At 39.5% G+C, this 25,191-nt stretch overlaps 1 protein-coding gene across 6 annotated transcripts in view; it reads right to left on the reverse strand.

Annotated features, from left to right (window-relative positions):
* The window catches only part of LOC125463564 (partitioning defective 3 homolog), a 798,969-nt gene that overhangs the window by 26,735 nt on the left and 747,043 nt on the right, over positions 1 to 25,191 (reverse strand). The window lies entirely within an intron of this gene.

The raw sequence follows: 25,191 nt of genomic DNA on the forward strand, positions 1-25,191 counted from the left end.
AGTCAGCATTCCTATTTTCTAATCATTCATGGTAAACCAGTGGCAATAGCCACAAAAAAAACTAAAGAAGCAACTTTAAGTCAGGTACAAACGGATACAATGATTTAATACATTTATAACAACGCAAATTAATCTAATATTGGAAAACTGTAAATGCAGGACACGTGAATTAAATATTTATCAAAGTCTAAAACATTTTAGACCCATGCCGCATTAACCTACAGATCAAAGACGACAAATATAAAAGCTTTTCTAAAGTAATTTTTAAAAGGACAATGCTGCAATTTAATTCTAAAAGCACTTTTAGCATCTGACTAATGGTGCAGCTTAGACTGAAGGAGGTCTTATCAGTGTTTACAAGACCTACTTTGACAGCAAGCTGTATATTGCAAAACCTGTCCCCATCGTAAGTTTATTAATGTAATTAATGCAGATTAAATAGATTTTTGAATATTATAAAACATCTCCCTGCCACAATTTTGTAGGGCTTTCTCTTACTAAACTAATTCTATTTTGATTAAATATTCCAAACACAAAAAGTCTGAGATCTAATGTGATGTACTCAGTGCAGTATAATAGAGTGACATGTTCATTTACATTGAGAACAATTTTGGTCAGTAAATGAAACATCTGATCATTTATTTGTTTATAAGACAATAATAAATTATTGTTCTTTGCAATAATTTATGGTTCTGAAAAAAATATTTATGAAGAAAGTTGAACAGCAGATTTAGTTACATGTGGAAGCATATTGTCATTCTTTGGACAGCATGTTGACTCAGTGGGTTGTTGTACTACTGCGCTGCAATATTCAACTTTGCACGTTAAATTGCTCACAAGGTGAGTTTCCGATCTCGACTAGTCTCTCCTGAGAGGAGCAAAGTGCTCTCTGTGACAGGAGGAAGGCAGCTACACATTGTGGATAAGTAATGAGCTGAAAGGGAGAAATCATCATCATCTCTTCAGTTATGTCAGGTTGGGGAAATGTACTGAGTGAAGAGCTGTGGTGATCAGGCTGAGACCCCCCACTGCTGCTTATGAGCATGAATGACTTGAATTCAGAACAAAATGTGAAATTCACAGATGATCCAGAGCAGCAATGTTTGATGAGGCAGAACTACAGAAAATTAAATTCATACATTACGCATTGGAAAAATGGGAACCTACGAGTGACAGTGAAAGAGATCCAGAAACAATAACAGTCTCATCATTTGTCCAGGCAATGCACACAAACATATGAATTAGGAGCAACAGTAGGTCACGCAAGCCTGTTGTGCCATTCAATAATATTATGGCTGATCAGATTACTCTACATTCACATCTACTCCTAATAACCTTTCATCCCCTGGATCATCTAGAGTCTACCTCTGCCTTAAAAATAATCAAATAATCTGCTCTCGTTGCCTTTTTAGGAAGACAGCTCCAAACACTCATGACCCTCATCATCAAAATGATGAGGGAAAAATAATCCATATCTGGGCCTTCATGGGCAACCTGTTATGTTCAAACAACTCAAGACCATCACAAAGAAGTTATACAGATCTCAGTCTTCAATGTAATGGCATGACTAATGTTTGGTTCCGTTCAATAACACAAAACAGAAACATACAAAATCCAAGCAGAATTGCAGAGAAGGCCTAGTAGGCTCAATTCCAGTCTGATTCCATACTAAATTGACTAGAAAAAGAACCAAATACCAGGAAGGGCCTAAAAGGAAGTAATATGAAACACAGTTAAGGTGAGTAATAACTTGAGCAAACTTTTCAGATGGATGCTACAGATGGTGGAGTCAGGTTTCTTTAAAAGGAAGAGTTTGATGATGGCATACCCTCAGCTGCACTTATCCCTGAGTTGTACGTGCATCCTAAACCGCAGCTCACTATAGGCCTCAAATCACTGTGGGCTATCCTTTACAATCTCTAGCATGGGTCTTCTGCAGAACATCCACACTAATGGGAATCAACTGAAATCTGGTATCCATAAGCACTGCGGGCCAAAAACAGAAGCACTACAATCTGCATCTTCATTCATGCCATGGCTTCAGGTGGTGTTGTTGGAGAATCCCTGCCGTTGAACCAGAAAGTCTGTTCAAGTGCCTTTCTAGGACTTATTGAACTTAGAAGCAGGGTTCACACCATAGTTCAAACAGATCTCTAATCAGCTTGTTGATTTTACCAGCACTTCCTCACTAGTCCTGAAAGAAGCAAAACATATTTGTGAAGAATCCAAACAAACAATAGCATGGTATACAAACAATCACCATCAAGGCAGATGACCAATTATGGCTCACTGCATAGCATAGTATTTGTATCACAAGAAAGGCTATTTGACCCGAGATAATGAGAACGGCAGACACTGGAGAATCCAAGATAACAAAGTGTGGAGCTGGATGAACACAGCAGGCCAAGCAGCATCTCAGGAGCACAAAAGCTGATGTTTCGGGCCTAGACCCTTCTTCAGAAAAGGGGGATGGGGTGAGGGTTCTGGAATAAATAGGGAGAGAGGGGGAGGTGGACCGAAGATGGATAGAGGAGAAGATAGGTGGAAAGGAGAGTATAGGTGGGGAGGTTGGGAGGGGATAGGTCAGTCCGGGGAGGACGGACAGATCAAGGGGGCGGGATGAGGTTAGTAGGTAGGAAATGGAGGTGCAGCTTGGGGTGGGAGGAGGGGATAGGTGGGAGGAAGAACAGGTTAGGGAGGCAGGGACGAGCTGGGCTAGTTTTGGGATACAGTGGGGGGAGGGGAGATTTTGAAGCTTGTGAAGTCCACATTGGTACCATTGGGCTGCAGGGTTCCCAAGCGGAATATGAGTTGCTGTTCCTGCAACCTACGGGTGGCATCATTATGGCACTGCAGGAGGTCCAGGATGGACATGTCGTCTTAGGAATGGGAGGGTGAGTTAAAATGGTTCGCGACTGGGAGGTGCAGTTGTTTATTGTGAACCGAGTGGAGGTGTTCTGCAAAGCGGTCCCCAAGCAACTGGTTTACATTGGTGTTTATGATCTGCAGGAAATTCCTTCCACTTTATCAACATTCCTTCCCCTTCATACAAATACATGAACATATGGAATAGAAGCAGAGGTAGACTATTTGGACCTGTAAGCTTCTCTACTATTTGATAATATCATAGCTGATCTGTTTCGTTGTGAATTCCATAGTCATCTAGCACCCCGCCCCCACCGACCCCTGATTCCATTGCCATACAAGAATCTACGTACTTCTGCTTTAAAAATATTTAATGATCCTGCCTGCACCATTTTCTATGGCAGAGTTTCGAAGTCTCAAACTTCTCTGAGAGAAAAAATATCTCATTATCTCAGTTTCCCATCTATACAAAACCCTAATTTTCAAACAGCACCTCCTAGTTCTGGATTGACCCATAAGAGGAAACATTCTGTCGACATCAACTTGTTAAGATTATTGAGGATATTACAGCTGTCAGCCAAGTCATTGCTTTCTCTTCTCAACCCAGCAGAAATAAGCCCAGACTAATCTCATAGAACAACCCATTCACTCCAGGTATCACACGAGTAAACCTCTTCTTAGCCACCGCCAATGTGTTTACATCCTTCCCTAAACAAGAAGGCTGAAGCCGCACAATTTTTGAGATGTATTCTCACCAATATCACCAACGATCTATCTTGGTAAATCCACACCAATGCTACAGTCAAAAAAGCACATCGATTCCTCTACTTCCTCAGAAGGCTGAGGAAATCTGACATGTCCACAATGACTCTCAGCAATTTGATAGAAGCACCATAGAAAGCATCCTATCCAGAGACATCACAGCTTGGTATGGCAACTGCTCTACCCAAGACCTCAAGAAACTTCAGAGGGTTATGAATGCAGCCCAGTCCACTATGAAAAGCAACCTGGCTTCAACTGAATCAGTCCCTACTTCCTGCTGCCGTGGGAAAGCAGCCAAAATAATCAAATACCCCTCCCACACCAGTTATACTCTCTTCCATCAGGCAGACCATACAAAGGTTTTAATACACATACCAACAGATTTAAGAACAGCTGCTTCACTGCTGGTATCAGACTTATGAACTGACTTCTCATGTTAGAGTTGATTTTTTTCTGCATCTTCTCTGTAGCTATAACACTATATTCTGCATTCTGTTCTAGTATCCTGATGTGCTTATGTAAGGTATGATTTGTCTGGTTAGCACATAAAACACTACTTTTCACTGTATCTCGGTACATGTGACAATAATGAATCAAATCAAAATATAACCGAAGCATAAGCTTCTTACTTTTAAGTTCGATTACTCTCATATTAAAGGAGAGCACATATCACTAGCCTGCTTGATTGCTTAGTGGCACCTGCATATTAACTTTTTGTGACTCATCTACTAGAACACCTAAATTCCCTGCAACGTGGAATTCTGAAATCATTCTTCATTTAAGCAATACCTAGTTAGTTCATCATACCTGTCAAAGTGAACAATTTCACATTATCCTACATGATACTCTACTTGCCAGGCTTTTTGCCCACTCACAACTTATCAATATCTGCATGTTTTCTTCAGAACAGGCATTCCTATTGATTTGGTGTCACCTGTGAATTCAGTTACCAAGTTTTCAACGCCCTCCAAGTCACTGATGTAAATTATGAAAAGTTGAGGGCCCAGCAGAGCTCAGTGGCAGAACACTCAGCACATCCTGCCTACTCAATAATGACCCCAAGACACAGTCTTTTTTCTGGCCAACCAATACTAATATGTTCACCCACACACCAAATTCTTATTTTGCTCAATAACTTTTCACGTGGCAACCATCACATGCTTTCTCAAAATACAAATACAGTTAGGCTACAGGTTCCCCTTTATCCATAGTGCATTTAACTTCTTCAACAGCCTCCAATAATTTGTGAAACATGATTTCCCTTTGACAAAGCCAGGCTGAGGCTGCTTTGATTAGCTTGAGTTTTTCTAATCTCTTTACTGATTGATTCTAATGTCTTCTCCATGATAGGTGTTAAGCTAAGTGACCTGTCGTTCCCGATTTTCTAGCTTGCTCTCTTCTCAAATAGAGGGGTCATATTCACTATTTTCCAGTTTGATAGAACATTTCCCAAATTGAGAGAATGTTGGCAAATGCATCTTCTATATCATTAGCCACTACTTTTAAGACACTAGGATGAAGTCCATCCCATTTATCTGACTTCCTTCAAATACAACTATGCTACCACCTCAACCTGGCCATGTGGTACACAATCCCAACTTCTTGCCACTCTGAGTAAAAAGATTTGATCCGACACCTCTTCCACTATCCTAAACATCTCCCTCTACACCTTCAATGCTTTGTATTTTTGTATTTTCTACAAGGTGTACTGAAACAATTCTTCAAGGTTTCTTTGGCAATATCTAAGAGAAGCCAACAGCTTCAACAGATTGTCATCTTCACTAAGTCACAAAGCTTCCTGACTTGGACATTTCCTGTGGTTCCTCCAGCAACCTGGGTCAAGGTCCTGGAACTCTGCACCTACACAATAAGAGAAAGGAGAAGCCCCACCAAGAGCATCTCAGAGCAACTAGAGATGGGAAATACCTACCACATTGCTTGCATCTCCCACATCCCTCAAATAAATACTAAAAGAACTGACTCGTAGCAGTTTAATTCTTGTCCATTTGCCATGGTTTATTTCAAAACTGCGGAATATAGCATGGACATAAAATGCCTTTCAAGCTGCACAACTTATAATCAAAATTTGACAAGATGTTAGTTCTTATTACTAACTCCATCAACAATGAATGCTATAATATTTACAAGCATAATGAAAGAATAGGTCAGCTTGATTTGTTGACATGTTTTAGTCAACTTGCTCAGGTGAATAAAAAGAAATATTCTTTAAATCCAAAAGAAATACAATGGTGCTAAGTTAGAAAGCAAACGCACAAAGAGCTTGCCTGTTGTCAGATTCATCATGACTATCACAAAGGTGCAAACTGCAATAATAACCTTCTGAGGGCAGAGCAATTACTTCTCAAAGTACGCATCAAGGAACGAGAGAAAGACGCGCAGTTATAAAACACTTTTACAAGCATTGACCCTGACAGACGCACAGAAGGTTACCAAATGCTGAGCTGATGTTCCAAAAATAGTAGCTACCAGAATAATGCAACGATTAGTTATTGCACATAAATAACACTTTATAGCCTAGCTTTTTATCGCATCTGAATGAAGACAAGCATCACAGCCAGTGCAATGTACCTAGGATACCTTTTTGAAAAAGATGATTTTGTCATTCATACAAATATTTTCTTAGCCTGCTAGCTCTTGGATTTCTGTGCAGGAGAGGAAACAGACTAGGTGATGAACCAGGTGATCTACAAATTACTGCTACTCCATAACTGAATGTTGCTTGTGCAAAGTACAGGTGGACACAGCTTTACCATAATGTCTCCATATGATGAGCAATGTACAACAGAAGGACACTTCATTGAGTCACACATTGTTCAGCAGCAGCAGGCCTCTCCCACTTAAGGTACTTAAGTATGTGACAACAAAGGAGAGTTGGATAAGCCTTCAGCTTTACAAAAAAGCTATAGTTTACAGCTTCATGCTGATCTGATCACAGAGCTGCATGTTTCAGAGATGTGCATGAGATATTGTAAATGATTTGGCAATTCCTACTTCCCTTTGTAAACCAAGTATATAAGAATCAAAAGGATCCAGACAAAGAGGTTAATAAATAAGCTGTGATGAGTGATATGGTATGTAGCACTGCAGGATTTTAGGTCACGACAGAGGGATCACCACAAAGTATAATTCAAAAGTGGAGATAAATTGGCCACATTTCCACAGGCATTCCAAATCTTTACAGAAGTATTCCTTTTTTATTCCAACATGCAAAGCGACAGCCAATACAATCTGAATTCTGATCCAGATTAATCCAAATTCAATGAGTAATAGTCAATTTAAAATTACAAAGCACCATTCTCATTACAAAAAGGCCATTTCAATTATGTGATTGAAGGATGCAAGTTTGGGATTCCATCCAAAATATTGTTGATTTCACCTTCTGGTCACCGACCTTCTGTGCAGGGTCAACTATATGTTTACATCATCACTGTGCAGTGCTTCACCTGGTTTCCTGTAAATGTGTACTAGATCATTGTGACAGTAGACAAGTTACAGACATACCTTTGAACAGTACACTTTTGGATCACAGGGTAGTTTGATGACATTTCTCGGGGATATGTGTGGGTCAGGGTTTGTTGGAACGTTGATAATAGACTTTGTAGATTTTAGCAAAGCACTAGGGTAGCACTGTTGCTGTATAGGTTCCTTTTTGCCTTCTTGCACGTGACGTGGATTATGTGTTTGGGGATGGGGAGGTTGTACTTGGCTGCAGTGAGAGATGAGTATTATTTTGTGGTCGGGGATGACAGCCCAGTGAAGGTGATGCATAGGGCAACATTTGATGACACTTTTGTATACAGTGAGTCTAGGAATTCAAATTACATCCAAGATATTTGCAGCCAGATGCCACACAAAAAGGGAGGACACATAAACATGACAGAGAATGTCATGCTTGCGACAGCTGCAACATTGACATCTACCAGACAATGTGGAAAATTGCTCAGGTATGTCCTCAATGCAAATCAAAACAGACTACATACAATCCAGTCAATTCTCACCAATATTAGTCTCCTCTCAACTGTGAAAAGTGCCATCAGTGCTACTAAGCAGCACTTGCTGAACAATAATCTGCTAACGGATGTTTAGTTTGAGTTATGCTACGGCCACTGAGCTCCTGACCTTATTACTTCCTCAGTCAAACATGGACAAAAGAGGGGAGTTCCACATAGGAGGTGAGAGCGACTGTTCTTGACATCAATACACATTTGAATAAGTGCAGAATCAAGCCGCCCGAGCAAAACTGGGGCAAATGGGAACCAGGGCAAAAACTCTCTGCTGCTCGGAGTCATACTAGCACAAAGGAAGATGTCGGTGGTTGTTGGAAATCAGGCATCTCAGTTCTAGAGCATCTCTGCAGTTCTTCAGCATTGTGTCCCAGGCCCAACCATTGTCACCTTCATCAATGACCTGCCCTCCATTCTAAAATCAGAATAGGGATGTTCATTGAAGACTACACCTTATTTGGTACCGTTCGCAACTTGTCAGATATTGAGGCAGTATTCATGGCAACATCCAAGTTTGGAATCAGAAATAGCACAGAATATGCATGCTATACCAGCGCTAGGCAACGGTCATCTCAAACAAGACAGAATGTAAACATCACCCCTTGACATTCAATGCCACTACCATCATCGAATCCCCCACTATCAACATCCTGGGGGTTACCTCTGACCAGTAACTAAACAGGACTAACCATATAAATACACTGGTTACAAGAGCAAGTCAGAGGCTAGGCATCCTACAGCGAGTACTCATTTCCTAACTACCCAAACTCTGTCCACCATCTACTAGGCACAAGTCAAGAGAGTGGTGAAACCATCCCCACTTGTCTGAATGAGTGCTACTCCAAAAAACACTCAAAAGGCTTTACAACTTGAAATGCAACCTGCGTGACTGGCATCATTATCTCCATTGCCGACGCTCAGTAGCAGAAGTGTGTACAATCTACATACACTGCAGAAATTCACCAAAGATCCTCAGACAGCACCTCCTAAACCCATGTCCTTCGAGGTGGAGATGGGTAAGGACAGCAGATACATGGGAAGACCACCACCTGCAAACTCCCCTTCAAGCTGCTCACCATCCTAACTTGGAAATATACTGCTTTTCCTCACTGCCAGTGGGTCAAAATCCTGGAGCTCTCTCCCTGGCAGCATTGAGTCTCCCTACAGGACATAGACTGCAGTAGGTCAAAAAGAGCTCAAAATGATCTTCTCAGGGGCAATCAGGGATGGACAACAAATGGCCCAGACTGTGACTCCCACATCACATGAATGAAGAAAGAAAAATGTGGTCTTGTGTGAATACATTTCCTTTTTAATGCTTGCCTGGAGTTTTCTTGATTGATATGCGTTTTAGTGACAGTAAGATGTTTTTTCTCAACTAAAAATGTTTGTCAGTTTACATACACACATAGTAAACGATTTCATTCACTCACAAATACGTTGCCAAATACTGTTGATGATGTTGTTTTAAATGATAGCTATTATAACATACTACACCTTTATTTGGCAATGTGTGCATTTAAAATGTGTCATGTGATCAGTCATTAACAATGAACACATCTGTAGAAAGGCAACAATGACAAAAATATTCGACAAAAGCATGTTCCGTAGTCTCTCAGCACCATGCTTGGGACACAGGATGGTTATTATTTCCAGAATTGGTCAAATCTGATACATTAGCCCTTTTATAAATAAAACAGAAAAGAAACTTTCAACCAAACTGTTTCCCACTATGTCTCATTTTGCGACATAAGTAAAATTATGTAGCAATGTAACTCATGCACATTTTTAGAAGTTGTGAGAACAGTTGCAAAAGATTTTGGGAATGACATAGTCAGTACAGAAACAATTTGCCGGAGAACATTATTAAACTTGCAGGAAGGGCAAGTAATCCTCAAATGAAATTTACCACAGATAAACGTGAGATAACTCATTTTGTTAGGATGGTTTGGGGTGGGGGGGGGGGGGGGGTTCATCTATCACTTTCAATGTGCAAATCTGGTGAAGTAAAAGAACAAAGGGATCTCGTAGTACAAATGCATAAATTACTTCAAACTTGTGCCACAGGTTAGCAAGGCTACTAAAATAAACAAACCAAGCACTAGGATTTCTGTCTCAAGGGATAGGATTGAAGCTGCAGGCAAGTCATTTTAAGCTTGTATCTAACCTTGGTTCGGCCACACTATGCATTGCATGTAGTTCTGGCTGTCCTATCATAAAATAGACATAGAAGCACTGGAGAAGGTGCAGGAAGAATTGACAAAGATAATACTAGAAATATGATATATACATATTTCAGAAAAAGACTGACAGTCTGGTTTTCTTCATATTGAAAAAAGTCTACAGGTTGACCTCATCAAGGTTCTCAATTATGAAAAAGTTTTGTTAAAGCCTTAAAGAGAGAATATTGCCTATTGGGAGGGATTGGGTCATCAATATAAAATATTCACAAAGCAACTCAATAAGGAAAATGGTAGCTGGACAATGGACTACTCTCAAAGAAGAGGTGGTTCCAACACACTCAAGGTATATTCCCTCGAAAATGGAAAGGTAATGTAAAATAATCCAGAGCTCTCTCAATGACAAAGAGGTAGAAATTACAATCAAGTAGAGAAAGTACATTTATGACAGACGTCAATTCCAAAATAACTGAGAACCAAGCTTAACTTTGGAGGGCTCAATGGAGTGGTAAAAAAGAAATCAAGTAAGAGAAACAAAATGGAAATGTATCCCATCACACATCTGAAAAATAAAGTAAAAGTCTTCAATAAGAGGATATTATTATAATTTAACAATTTAAACAAAAAATCGTTCTCAAGGTATTGTAAATACATTTTTCCACTGCAGTTTTTCCACAAATAATGTACTGCAGTATACAGGCAGTAATTTTTAGACTTTTCATTTAAGGCAGTCTTGCAGTTTCATTGTGCCATATATATATAGCTGCAATTCTGAGTCATCATAAGTAGACAAATTTGAATCACATAATTTATACAGACAATGAATGACAGGCACTTGCCTTTCAGTGCGCTTACTGTTGAGCACAGAATTTACAGACTTTTATACCTCAACCTCTGGTAATTCGAGAGTCAAAGCAACATGACACCCCCAACAGGTGATTTTATCTGTGCCTTGAATGAACAGGAAAAACAACCACAATTAACCAAGTTGAAAAGTTATCTGAGATATTTAAACTCTCTACCAAGAGAAAAGGAAAACATTTAATTCAATGCCAAAATCATGTACAGCAGCCATAATAGGAGAAAGAGCAAAAGATGGAATTAGCTGCTTGGTGATACAGAACTTCAGTAATGTTAAAACATGAAAGGTACTGCCAAAGCTTTCATGTCATTGGGATAGGATTGTGAGAACACCAAATCTCAAAGATAATAATACTTTACACTGCATGAGAAGGTAAGTAGTGCTGGTTTGTAAGAAATGTTGCTATACAGAATGCACCTGGAGACAGTTAATCCCAAGCTACTGCTTAACAGCAAAGCACATTATCTCTAATTAGTCAACGAGGACTGCACCAGAAATGGCTTTGTTAACAAAGCACAATGCTTGTAAGTGTTCTTATTGCTTGCAAAGGATGGTATCCTGTTTGTGAAAACACGTTTGTGATTGTAATGAAGTTAGCCAGGTGGATGTCATAGAATATGAGTCCGCTGATTGGGGTCGTTAATGTAATCCAATCAGGGAGCCCTGGCTGACACATATAAACCAAGGTGTCAGAGATTCTGTTCACTGAAAGCTGGTTCTGAGGAAGCCGGACCAGTGTCGAGTACTACGCACATGTAAATAAACGGTGACTTGGTGACAGGATACCAGCCTCTGTGGAGTTACTTCAACAACAGTCTTCTAGCACATGTAACTGAGCCATACTGAGAGTCAAAATGATTGGTTCTTACAGCAATTTCTCAGCAATATACGTGTTATTTAGCAAGTGTTGTTAATTGAGGAATCACAGCTAACGTTGGACATTACGTTCTGTGTTTTGCAGGCATTGGCTGCTTGAAGGGACACTCTGTTTGGTATGGGTACCAGCTGGTGGGATACATAGTCTACATTACGATGACACTGAAACTTTTTATTTCTTACTCATTTCTGTGAATTGCTGCCCACCGATTTGCCATCTGACTTATTTCCTGACAATGGTGAGCAGTGATATTTTTTCTGTTAATTACTCTTTCCAAACCCAGGCCTTAAAAGCATCTGCATCTTACTAATACAGGGCACAATGTCGTTACAGTGTGGGACAGAAACAACATACAGATTATTAAAATTCTTCGTTTTTTTAATAATGTAGACTGTTGCGTAATTGTTCAATAAATACTAAAGATGTGTCTTACAATATTCAGCGCATTTAACTGATCTGCTACGGGGAAAACATTTAGTAATCGCCAAAACCCAATATTATTTTTCTGGTGCACATGTTTCAGAAACAACGTCTTCATTTTGAAACCTGTAGAAAGATTGTTTCAAGAAATCAGTACTAAATATGAAAGTGTAAATGTAATTTAAATGTAACTAGTAAATGAAATAACTGAAAATATGTAAAAAAAATTTCAAAACTTTAAAATGGTTAAATAAGCCAAAGCTAACAACTTTTAAAAGAAGTGATATTAGCAGTAGCTTTAGGCCGACAATGAAGTTTATAGATTCTTGTCTGAGATGGTATCCTTAGATAAGGCAATATTATTGTCTTTCAAACAAAACTTCTGCCATATGCTATATGTAAGCTATTCAAAGACAGAGTAACGAAGGAGATAAAAAGTTTCTGAAAGGGACAGATGACAAGATCCTTCCATCCATTTGATACAATGACCTGCTACACTGACATTTTCATATACTTTCTTCTGTAAGAAGGACAATAGCATTTTACAGCTTTCCAGCTTTAAAGCTGAGTTAACAGCTTTTATGTCTTAGCCACGGTGCCCATTTTTCAGACATGTGAGAGTCATGGTCCCGCTCAAACAACATGCACCTTCTCTGGATCATTCTTTGTTTCTTGCCCCATTATTTTCCCATTTCCTTGCCTTATCATCCCTTTCCAGATTTTATGAGTACTTTCCTTTCTGATCATAGACCTTCCTTATTTGACTTTTCCCCTCTGCTGCCTTCCCTGGCTTTGTACTCACCAAGACACCACTGAAGCTCTAATTCTTTCCAGTTCTGACAATAGGTCAATGTTCAAACATGATCTCTGTTCCTCACACCACAGACACCAACTGACCCAGAACTTTTGCTGCATTTTCTGTTTTGTCCTGCTACATTGCCTGGGTAATGTTTTGTCCACCAGAAGGGATAAGTGAGCCTTACACAGCCTTACAAACTAACAATGAGAAGTAGGCCATTCAATTCCTCAAGCCTACTATGTCATTCAGCAAGATCATGGCTGATCGAATTGTAACCTCAAATCCCCATTTCTGCTGACTTCCCATAAGCTTTCTTTTTACATAAGAGTCTACCTATCACTGTCTTGAAAATAGTCAAGAATATTCCACTTCAACTACTTTTTCTGGGAGTGAGCTCCACTGATTCCCAGCTTTCTGCAACAAGAAAATAAGCAGTCCACTTAATAGCTGTTTTAAATGGGCATCCCTTATCCTTTAAACAGTGATCCCAATTTCTAGGTTCTCTGAACAGAGGAATCATTTTCTCCACATATAGGCCCCGCAGGATTGTATATATTTTGATAAAGTCACGTCTTCCTCTTCTAAACTCCAGTGGATACAAGTCTAGCCTGTTTGACTTTTCCTCATAATACAAACCACTCATTCCTGACATTAGTCTGGGAAACCTTTCCGAACTGTTTGCAATGCATTTACCTTGAGGTGACTGACAATATGCATAGTATTCCAGGTGTGGTATCTCCAGTGCCCTGTACAGGTGAAACGTAATTTTTTTTTAAAAAATCGATGTCCCTTGTCACAAATGACAACTTTCCATTAGTTTTTTCAAATTACGTATTGCACCTGCATACTATCCTTTTGCGCTTACCCACATCCAGATCCCCCTCTATCTCAGAGCTCTGCACCATTTACAGAATGGGCTCATTTTTTTCTTCTTTCTGCTAAAATGAATAATTTCATATCTTCCCATGTTATGCTTCTAGGTGTCAGTTCTTTGCCTGCTCATTTTATCTACAACTTTTTGGGACCGCTTTGCTTCCTCTTCACAACTTACTTTCCTATCTTCATGTCATTAGCAAATTTAGCAAACATTCATTCTGTCCCTTCATCCACTCTGTCATTTCTATAAATTGTAACCAATTGAGGTTCCAGCACTCATTCCTGTAGAACACCATGCATTACATCTGAAAAGACTCATTTATGCCTTCTCCCTGCTTCCTGTTGGCCCACTAATTTTCCACCTATGTTAATATCCTACAACTTGCACCTTGAGCTTTAATTTTCAACAATAACCTTGAGGTGGCACTTTATCAGATGCCTCCTGGAAATCTAAATACAGTAGATCCACCACTTCCTCTTTATCTATAGCATGTGCTACTTCCTCAAGAATGTTTAGTGCATTGTTTAAACATGATTTGTCTTCTGTAAAACCACAGTGACTCTGCCTGATTCGCTAGAATTTATCTAAATGCCCTGCTGTAACTTTACCAACAGCTTCCAGCAATTTTCCTGACAGGCATAATGCTAACTAGTCCACACTTCCCTGCTTTCTGTCTCCCTCTATTTTTGAATAAAGTAGCTTCATTCACTACCTTCCAAGCTAAAGGGACAACCCACAAATCAAAGAAGTTTTGAAAAATTAAGACCAACGCATCGGGACTCTTGCTCTTGTCAGCCCACATCTTCACCAATTTGCTCAGTATTCCTTCTCCATGGTTATGATTTTTTTTGTTTCCCCCAAGTTCCTCCTTCCCTTCCAATTCCCGATTTGTCTCTGCTTCTGGGATATTACCTATACTTCTATAGCGAAGACATGAAGCAAAATACCTCTTCAGTTCATGCGCCACTTCTTTATTTTCCATTGTTGATTCTTGGTATCATTTATGACCATCACTCCGTCTGTTAACTGTTTTCTTTTTAAAATATTTTTAGAAATACTTAATACCTGTTTTCGTACTATGTTTAACATTTCTGGTAATCCACAGATGGTGGATCCATTCCTTGGAATTTATCTTGTTCTTTGGAATGTACCTATTCTGTGCATTTTAAAATATCTGTCACCACGTGTCTATTCACCCATAAATTTGCTAATTCACTTTATCTACATCTGCTTTCGCAGCCTCATCATCCTAATTCAATTGTTTTAAAAGAAAGTATCAGATGCATTTCTCTCTCCCCGAGCCATGTAAAATTCAATGATAATGCAAGTGCCGTTATCTAGGATAATAAAATGTGAGGCTGGATGAACACAGCAGGCCAAGCAGCATCTCAGGAGCACAAAAGCTGACGTTTCGGGCCTAGACCCTTCATCAGAGAGGGGGATGGGGAGAGGGAACTGGAATAAATAGGGAGAGAGGGGGAGGCGGACCGAAGATGGAGAGTAAAGAAGATAGGTGGAGAGAGTATAGGTGGGGAGGGGATAGGTCAGTCCAGGGAAGACGGACAGGTCAAGGAGGTGGCATGAGGTTAGTAGGTAGATGGGGGTGCGGCTTGGGGTGGGAGGAAGGGATGGGTGAGAGGAAGAACCGGTTAGGGAGGCAGAGACAGGTTGGACTGGTTTTGGGATGCAGTGGGTGGAGGGGAAGAGCTGGGCTGGTTGTGTGGTGCAGTGGGGGGAGGGGACGAACTGGGCTGGTTTAGGGATGCAGTAGGGGAAGGGGAGATTTTGAAACTGGTGAAGTCCACATTGATACCATATGGCTGCAGGGTTCCCAGGCGGAATATGAGTTGCTGTTCCTGCAACCTTCGGGTTGGCCTGCTGTGTTCATCCAGCCTCACATTTTATTATCTTGGAATTCTCCAGCATCTGCAGTTCCCATTATCTCTGTTATCTAGGAGGTACCTTCCCTACGAGATGTATAAATCATGCTTTGTTACATATATATAGCAGGGTGAGTTTAGCCAGTTTTCTGATTGGCAAGAAAGCATGCTGTTACAAGAAACCATCCTGAAAACATTCTAGGAATTCCTCACTTAGGCTACTATTGTCCTGTTCTTGGACAGTACATTTCTAATGTTCGTGAGGTAAAGCTTCAGCACTTGTAGGCTTGTACCGGTGAAAATTCTTAAGCAAGTACGTAAACATGCCAAAGAGTTCAAGTCCAAACATTCTTTAAACCAATTTAACACAGCACTTGAGCCACACCCCACGAGATGTTAAACCCTATAACATCAGACAGCGTCTCCCAAAAGGGTATCATGCCATTGCTCTTCTGAAGCCAGAATTCTGGTGCAGTTTCCACAATGTAAAGTAAATAAACATACAAGTGGCTATAAATACATTCTTAGAAACTCATCTCAAATGACAATTTTGGCTCACCTTCCATTCACCCTTCCCTTGGTATTGCCAAGATACAGATATTAACTTTGGAGAACCACATATGAAACTCTGTCTGGTCACTCAATAACAACCATGTTCGCAGCTGCCACATTGCCATAATAGCAAAACAAGCAACAATAAACATGCTAAATTACATGACATTATTTCTTGACCTTTTGCTTTTGTTCATAAATACATCTTGCGTGGTTCCTTGGAATAATGTCAAGGGTCATCTTTAAAATTAGTTTCTAAAATAAGCTCAAAACATCTTCCTGTCAATTATTTCTCTGGGCATATACCTAAAAATTATTTTTCCTCCTACATGCTTGGTCTTAACTCACTTCACTTCTGAAAATTTTCCTAAATAGAAACATAGACTTATTTCCACAAATATCAAACTAGGATGGAGGAAAAAATATGATGCTATAAACGCTTCCCAACTTTACCTTTTACTTCTAAATAAGTAGCTTGCTTGGTGTGGAGGCTGATGGTAGGAGAGCTTGAGAGGAATACTCTCTCTAAATGTTTTTGCTGAGTGTAGCTCCAAAGATCACGTGCACCAGCAACTTCTGAAACTAGATGTCAATATGCTGGTATGTTATCAAGCATTCGAGGAACCATGAAGAGGCTGCACGGCCTCTGAGCTCAGAGGAGATGTTGCTGGAGAGGTTGTTGATGGACATTTTTTTAAAAACTGCTGCTGTCTAGCATTTTGGCACATTTTAAAGTAAAACAACCACCTGAGATAGCAACGGTCCTCTGATTCTCAAAGCTCCATCGCCTTACTTTTTTTTCCCCTTTAAGACACTCCATAAAACCTACCTCTTTGAACACGATTTTGGGCATCTGACCAGTGTATTTCACGGTGTCAAATTTTGCTTAATAATGTCTCTGAGAGATACTTTGGGTACTATCCAAATATTACTGCCAAAAAAAGACGAAAAATTCATTCTTTAAAATTATTGTAGTTCTTTAAATATTACCCCTTATTTTTACAGGAATAGCCGCAAATACCAAACAGGCAGAATTTGACAAAAAAACTTTTTTACTACTTTAATAAATCTTTCTACACTGCAACAAAATACAAAATTGATCCCCATTTTTCAAAACCCTGTTCCATATATGGACATTGTATTGCTAGGTGGGACCTCATTGCTAGTATTACATAGCAACAAATCCAAGAACCTAGCAACAAGGCACAGAGAACAAGATAATTACTAAATAAACAGAATTCCAGATGCTGGATATTAGATGATATACATAAACAATTTGTGGTAAACTGTCTTTTTGAAAAGAAAACTTAATTTTAGATTTAAGTTTTTCTTTAAATCACTCTTTGGGCAATGAATTATGTAAATAGTTGCAAAGCTAAACAGGATACCTCAACCACCTGGAGTATTATGTTACTTTCAGGTACTGTTATGAATTATTTTTTCTAAATAAAATGTTTCGATCATTGCAAGCTGCAGTGAAATATCAAAGGAGTGAAAGCTTTACCATCTTCATTCAACAAATATGAAAACTAATTTTAAAGCTCCACAAATACAGATTAATTTGCGTTACCTAACTTCTTTTCTACTGCACAGATTACCCTTGATCTTTTAACTTCTATCCATCACACCAAACCCCCATACACCCCCTCCAAACCAACTGCTAAAGTGATTCTTTTTTTCTCCACTAGCTAATTAAATGTAGATGAAATGAAACTGTGCTGTCACTTCCTTCCAGCACTCTGACCTAATTAGCAAACCTCAATAAAACAGCAGGAAATGGACATTTGTTCTGCTGTATGCTAAGAAGATATAATTTTAAAAAAATCTTCACCAAGTTCTATCTCCAAACCCCGAGGTCTTATCAGAAGGACGTGCTGCACGAAAATCCATCCACACACCAGTCACAGCAACACTCACCTATTTTTCTTTGTTATGAATTTGTGGCTGCTGGGCCTGAAGCCAGCAATTATATAATCTACAAGCTTATTCTAGGAGTACCAGAATCATCATAACCTTTCTCATATGTTACTAATTCAATGTAAGGATAATTCCTACACAAGTTATTTTCCTAAATTACCAACCATATGGCTATTAAACACTGGGTGCCTTTTAGCTGAGAAATCATTATAGAAGAAGCACTTTCTGATATTCGGGTAGACAAGTTTCGTCATGGTTTTGATTACCATTCTTGAAATTTTTTTGTATTTCTATAGAATATGCTTTTCCATTTACAAACTTAAGATATTATGCTAAAGGCCCAAATTTCAAACTCTACTAAAAATAAAACCAATAAAAAGCTGCCGATGGTGCACCTTGAACAATTTATGTTCTGGAAAATCAAAAATAAGTGGGAAGGCTGGTTGCGCGAGCAATACAGTTTAGACAGAAATATTGATAGGCCAAGTCAGTCAGCAAAAAGGTTGGCAAATAGAGTATGACATGGGAAAATGTGAAATTGTTCGTTTTGGAAGGGAGAACAAAAGAACTGAGTATTGTTTAAGCAGAGGAAAACTGCAGAAAGCTGCAACAACATAAACATACTTGGGATAGCTGTGCACAAAACGCAGAAAGCTAGCACACAGGTGCTGCAGGCAATCAGGGAGGCGAACAAAATGTTGGAGGATGAGATCGGAGAAGTCTTACTACAACTATACAACGTGCTGGTGAGATCACGTCTCAAGTCCTGTGAACAGTTTTGGGTCCATTCTTTAAGAAAAGATAGTGTTTCATTGGACATAGTTCCGAAAGGGTTCACTAGGACGATCTCTGGTGTGGAGGGATTGTCTTATGACCAAAGGCTAAAATGTTTGGACTCAACTCAGTGAAGTCTAGAAGAAGGAGAGGTGATCTCATTGAAATATATAGTATTTTTAAGGGACTTGATAGGGTAAATGCTGAGAGTTTGTTTCCCCTCATTTTCCCTTGAGGAGCAGAGAGTATAACCTCAGAATAAATGGGTGCCATTTAAAGACTGCAAAAAGGAGGAATTTCTTCTTTAGAGGGTTCAGAGTCTTTGGAACTCCTTGTCACAGAGATGTATGGGAACAGAATCCTTGTGTACACTTAAGGCTGAGATAGATAAAATTCTTGATCAGTAGAAGAATCGAGGATTAAAGAGAATAAAGGGCAGGGGAGTAAATACAAGGAATGTTGGTTCAGCCATGTTCCTACTGAACGGCTTAGCAGGTTCAAGAGGCTGAATAGTCTACTCCTGCTCCTTTTCCTTATGGTTTCATATGGAACTTGAAATGTGAACTCTATCTCTCTTCACAGACCTGCTGAGTTTCTCCAGCATTTTGTCTTTTTAGTTCACATCATGCAACTGTATTATTGCACAGTATCAATAGTGTTTTGATTATTAAATGCAGCTTCGCTTCCCAAAAGCAATGCCCAAACTCAACCAGCTATGAAACATCATTACTGGGGAAATCCACCTTGTCCAAGTGCATTCCATAAATTCCACTTGAAATGTATTCCACTCTGATATAGCCATAAATGTTGCACAGGTTAACACACACCTACTGAATATTATAATTGTAAAGAAAACCAGTAATAGCCCTACATATCAGATAATTACTTGGGGAATAATGTCAAAATGTCAGACTACTTGTCTGAAAAGCAAACACATGAAAAATCTGACAATAATGCCCCAATTTATGCTTGAAGTGAATATCGTGAATGTAACTTAACATTTTCAATTGCTGGCTCAGTTCGTAATATACAGTCTGCTGTTTATAAATTTTACTAACTTTAATAAAAGTGAGGTTCACACTGGAACATCATTTATATGCAGTAGATTTACAACCCCTCTAATCTGGTAGAATGCTTTCTTTTCTGAGGATACCTGTCAATTCTTGACAAAATGCTCAGGACGGAAGATTTGAAGCTTTATTACAGTCTCATGTGCATTTACGAGCACCACAGGATAAGCCAGGATTTTGAAACAATTAATTATCAGGGTATTAATTGCTGCTATCTGTGATTTTAACAACTGCACATTTGGATGATGCAGTGCACTTGTGATAAATATTTCAGCTAGCTCTGGGAGAAATATTTCTGTGCTCCAAGAAAATGTCTCAGAAGGAATGGAAAATTTTTCAGTGTGTCTCAACGGAATAGGAATGAATTTTTTAAAAACAGCAAAAACAGTCAAGTACAAAGAACCTGAGCAATCTTGCCTTCCTTTCAAGCCAGACATCCCATTTGATGTTTCTTGAGTAATATGTGCACCAGCCCCCCAAATTTTCTCCCCTTTTTCCTGATCAAGACATTTACTTGTGAATATGACACTTCCATCGGTGTCAGTATTCCTCTGAGACAATACTTAAATCACCTCAACTGCTTCCATCATCACCTTTATCAGTCATTTTTTTTTTGACATCAGAGTACATAGTTTCACCCAGTCCTTTAGCAAGATGTACTTTCTTTGGATACCTACCCAAAAGATTGCTCACATACTTGTCGGCACAACATTGTGGGCTGAAGGGCCTGTTCTGTGCTGTACTGTTCTATCTATGTTCTATACTTAGTGCAAACTCACTTCTTGTTGAAAACTAGCAGAGACCAAAATCTCTCACTTCTTTTCACTCCTTTCTCTGTTGAATACATATCAAACTCTCTCACTGAGAAGGTCTATGATGTTCATTCTGCAAATTATTCAGTCCCTCTTTGGGAAGTGCCAGAGAGTTGCTGACATCTGTAAAACAATCACCGTCCAACAGCCAGTACCCTAAGACGGTAAGTCAAAGCAAGAAGTTATTCTTGTACGAGTAAAGATGTCAGAATCACAGAGATCATCATAATTCAGGGTCAATTCGACCTGTATATTTCCAGTTGGAATTGTGGGTGGTAGCTTGGAGCATGGCAGTCTGAATGGCTCTTACCCCTCCACCTCTTCGAGCTGGGGCATGAGACAGATTTTCCTCTTTTACTGGTCGTCCCTCGAAGTGACAAGGGTAACTGGAGGGACTACTTTGCTTGGACACGAGGAAGAGCCTGGTGCAAGAACCTGTCTGTGGAATTTTTAATGTGCTGCAGTTACCACATGCGAGGTTCTGCCCTACCAGGATACTCTCGTCCAGTTTAGCAAACTCAATGCAAACTGAGGATTAGACGTGGTTGGCCTGGCACAAAAGAGACTTGGAAAGCAATTTTATTTTTAGATAAATTAAGAGTCACATACACTTCGGTTTTGCTACTTTGTTCATTACAACATTAGTAAATTCCTGTACCAAAGTAAGGGGTAGACTCCCCGACTGAAAATTAATCTGAAACTGAATTTGACATTGGACCCCAAAGATTCAGACATCTGTTCATCTAATACCTGTTTTCAGAATACATACATCTGTGAGGTGTACTTGTCACATTTTTTTGCACTTGCAAATCGATATGCTATACTTAAGAGAAACGACAGTCTGCAAATTTATTGCAGCATTCCTGACCACTTGTAGCCTGTAACTGACCTCAGTGTGGGCGCATTTCGAACAATCAGTCTTGGCAGCCTCAAAGGCACACTGCGATTTAAAAGTGACTTTGGGTGTTATGTCATACAACAATGCTTGCTTAATAAAACAATCCATTAGTTTGTTAGAAATGCCTTGGAAGTTTGGGTAGTGTGCAACAGAAAGGAAAGCTACAAAAAAAATTGCTTTACAGAAATAAGTTATTATGACCCATCGTACCTGACACATTAATACTTTGTCAGTTGGAATTACCATTTAATAGGTGTTTTCCAAGTGCAAATCCCTTAACATTTTAAAAAGCTGCTTCGACTCAATTTGAATCATAATTCATTAATGATCCTATGAGAAACTAACTGTATTTTTAGCAATCATGAAACAAATCTAACCAAACTTTTCACTTCACACAAACAAGCCATTGTACCAAATGCACCAGGATGGCAGCTTGTTGTCATCACACTGGTTGATGCAGGAAGGAAGATCACATTTTAGCTTAAACGCCAAAATGACAGATCCCTTCAGGTCCTCTTTTATGCAAAAATATCCAGATAACTCATAACAAAATTTCCTTTCAGACCTCATATCTGAGGACACAAAGAAAAATGTGAAATTCTCTACTGCATCTCCACGCCATTGATGGCCCTACCAATCAACTCCCTCTTTTCATGCTGCATTTGCTGCTTTTCTCTCCTCTGTTCTTTTGAGTACAAGATAAACAGTTTCAGCTACTTGTCTCTTTTTAGCAAAGTTTATTTCTAATATTTTTAACTGAGTTACAATGGAACGCTCAGTTCAAATTCTAACTGTTGCAAGTAATTGGTGGCAATGATTTAACAAGATTGTTGATGTAGATAGCATACTGTTAAGATGATACAAAAGGGAAGAGATTCATAAATGTACTGTGTGCAGCAAGTTAGTTGTTAAAATGCAATAAATGATACATTTTGGATTGTGAGTTTGAAAAGATATCCTTTGATGATGATCTTTCCTGCTTAGGGACATGGTATTACACATATGAAGATTACAAAATTATGTCTATAAAAAGAATGAATGAACGGGGCTCATGCTCAAGGGGCCAAAAGGTCTACTTCTGCTACACTTTTACATGCTTGTCTGATCTATTCTGAATTCTGCCTGACAAGAAGCTTGGGTGGCTTGGTTGCTAAAGGTTAAATGGGAGTCGGGGTTGTTTTACTGGGAAAAAGATGCAAGATGTTCATTCCACTCTCACAGGAGATAGAATGTCAGATTTTATGAATAGTTACACTTTAAACTGCATTTCATTTCAAATAGAATGTGAGATTTAGGACAGAACTAATTAGTACTTCTTCCTGGATACAAGGCCTGTGTGGGACTAGGTTTTAGGGAATAGCCCATGGAAAGCCGTTATGGGATCGAGAGAGACAGTGAGAGAAGGCACAGGCTACCAGTTTCTATTGTTAACAATACAGAATGTGGGTCAGAACTAGCACTCAGATTGAAGAGTACAAGTTGTGAGGATGTGAGGATTGTGAGGACTGAAGATTCACCCAGTTTTTACCAGTGGGAGAAATCTCCAGAGTACCCCTTCACATGCGAGCCAGTTGGGGATTTTAGGTTGCCAGACTGAAAAAGGAAGTAAGTTCAGTTACTTTAAAAGCTGGAAAGGGAAAGACTTCTGTAGTTTAGAGTACTAGCCAAATACTGTTTATTCAAATGCTTCAACAGTGTTTGTTTGTTACAGTGACAGCCTTAAAACTTATGATCCTTCCGGTCACTCACTGGAAATTTACTGGTCGCCATATGGATCATAACAGGCTTAACTTTGAAACAGAAAACATAACAGAATGCAGCTGTATTAAGCCCCGTACTCAATTAAATATTCCCTGATTAGGCAATAACGTTACTCTAGGCTGAACTACATTGCGACAGTGCTATATATCAAGAACTTCACTGACGGTAAAGCACACTGGATGCTCTTATGTTGGGAAAGATGATTATACAAATGCAAGTCGACTTCTGTTATCATAAAAATAAATGACCAACTTAAATAATGGAGTGCCAATGCAAATTAATTACACATTCTTGTAACAAAAACAATTAAGTAGATTTCACCTCCACAAAAGATTGGGTGAGGTCTGGGTAGATAGAAACATTTAGGTCCCACCCCTAATCCTCCCACTTCAAGGTTTAATGTATTGGGAACATGTAGTCATCCCTGTTCTCAAATTTTTCCAATTACACTGGGAACCTCAAAGTTTCACCTTGGTAGGCAGGATTCCTCTGGCCTTGGGAGGGCCAAAAGATGAGAGCAGATTCGATTAAAACCAATGTGCCCTGACAGAATTGTTTGTGGGTCTGGAGGTGCAGGAGTGCATCCTTTCAGCTTACTGAGCACTCCTGTTTCTCTAGGATTGGACATCCCCTTGGAGTCAGGTATGGATCAACTACACCTTTCTACCAGTAGCTGCAAGCTTCTTTAACTGCAGCCTATTCCACAGTTCTTGTTTGCGGACTGGAAGTCAACTTGTTTATTGGCTGACTTCTGAGTGGACATTCTTTCAAAAACAAACATATGCTATGGAGTTAAAACTCATCAGCAGCCATTCGCCCTATCCCTCTCCTCACCTCTTTAGAGGCTTGGAAAACTCAGTTTTGCCAACACTGGGACCCATGTTCATCATCATAGCGACATCAGCATCCCCTAAAAGAATTTTTAAAATGCGGCTGTCACTAGCCAGGCAAGCATTTGTTGCCCATCTCTAAGTGCCCTTAACATGGTGGTGCTGATCTGTCTCCTTGAACAGCTGCAGTCCATGTAGTGTTATCCAGACAGGAGTTGTAGGATTATGATCCAGCAACAGTGAAGGAATTACAATATGCTTTCAAATGGATGCTTTGGATCGGAACTTGGAGGCTATGATATTCTTGTGCAGATGCTGCTCTTGTCCTGCTAGATGTTACAGCTTGCAAGTTCAGAACATGTTGTTGAATGAATCTTGTTAATTTTCTGCAGTGCAATTTATACATGGTACCAGAGTTTTGCCACATAGCTGCTCTGGGCTTCAATGCACGCTGACTGGCGTGCTGACACGTTGACTTACAGTCTTGGAAGCCACTGCGACGCAGTGAAAAACAATTTGAGGGAATATTGCATGATACATTTCTGCCACTATGGATCAAAGATGAAGGAAGTAAGTTCAATGTGAAAAGAAGAGGACTGGATCCAAATCAAAAGGTAAGCTTTGTCCTGAATGCTGCCAAGTTTTATTAGTTGTTGGATTTGCGCTCAAGCAGGCAAGCAAAGAATATTCCTTGACAACCATGACGTCAACCTTGTAGATCATGAACTGGCTTTTTGGGATTCAGCAGGCAAGTTACCACAGGATTTTCAAACTCTGATGTGTTCTTGCAGCCACTGTATTTATATGGTTCTGAAAGAGAGTTGTAACAGTCTTAAAATAGTAACTCCACTTTTCTTTCACCACAGGAGCTACCAGATCAGTTGAGTTTCTCCAGCATTTTCTGTTTTTATTTCTATGGTTAGTTTCTGAGCAATGGTCAATCCCAGGATGCACAGAGCAACTCTTCAATGATAAGTAATGCCACTGAATGTGGAGAGGAGATGGGATATGATTAGGCTCTTTCTTGGTT

The sequence above is a fragment of the Stegostoma tigrinum genome, chromosome 2 (genome assembly GCF_030684315.1).
Source record: "Stegostoma tigrinum isolate sSteTig4 chromosome 2, sSteTig4.hap1, whole genome shotgun sequence".
Taxonomy (NCBI): domain Eukaryota; kingdom Metazoa; phylum Chordata; class Chondrichthyes; order Orectolobiformes; family Stegostomatidae; genus Stegostoma; species Stegostoma tigrinum.